The sequence below is a fragment of the Gossypium hirsutum genome, chromosome D06 (genome assembly GCF_007990345.1).
Source record: "Gossypium hirsutum isolate 1008001.06 chromosome D06, Gossypium_hirsutum_v2.1, whole genome shotgun sequence".
NCBI classification, from domain to species: Eukaryota; Viridiplantae; Streptophyta; class Magnoliopsida; order Malvales; family Malvaceae; genus Gossypium; species Gossypium hirsutum.
In genome coordinates, this window is record NC_053442.1 from 56,119,597 (window position 1) to 56,120,347 (window position 751).

Below are 751 nucleotides of genomic sequence, written 5' to 3' on the forward strand. Positions count from 1 at the left end.
GGTGGGTCAATTTTGTGGTATGCCCACGGAAGATCCACATCTCCACCTTCGATTGTTTATGGAGGTGAGTGATTCATTCAAGATAGCTGGGGTGACTGAAGACACAATGAGGTTGAAGTTGTTTTCGTAATCGTTATGAGATCGAGCACGAGCATGGCTCATTTCATTGCCCCCAAGTTCTATACCTACATGGCAAGAATTAGCAGAGAGATTTTTTGTTAAGTATCTCCCACCTAGCAAAAACGCTAAGTTAAGGAACGATATCACAACTTTCCAACAATTGGATGACGAGTCTTTGTATGAGGCTTGAGAATGATTCAATGAGTTACTTCTTAAGTGTCCTTATCATGGGATTCCTCATTGTATCTAGTTGGAGACATTCTAAAATGGTCTCAATGCACATACAAGATTGATGGTAGATGCTTCTGAGAATGGTGCAATTTTGTCTAAGTCTTATAATAAGGCTTATGAGATCATCGAGAGGATCGTGAGTAATACCTATCAATGGCCAACAAATCGAACAACTTTAGGAATATGTGTAGCTAGAGTTCATAAAGTTGACACCCTCATTTTATTATTAGCTTAGGTATCATCTATTCATCTATGATAAAACAGTTAACCGCTAATAGTACAATAATTCTATAGCTCAGCTACCAAGTCTGTTTGAAGTAGTTTCTTGTGTGTACTGTGGGGAAGGTCATTCTTTTGAGAATTGTCCCTCAAATCCCAAGTTAGTATACTATGTGGGGAA

The 751-nt window shown here is 38.6% G+C and overlaps 1 non-coding gene across 1 annotated transcript; it reads right to left on the reverse strand.

The window, feature by feature from the left end:
* Positions 1-247: 247 nt before the first annotated feature.
* On the reverse strand, positions 248-354 carry LOC121218922 (small nucleolar RNA R71). The gene has a single exon (XR_005915404.1). It is a non-coding gene; the product is annotated as a small nucleolar RNA R71 (small nucleolar RNA).
* Positions 355-751: the final 397 nt, after the last annotated feature.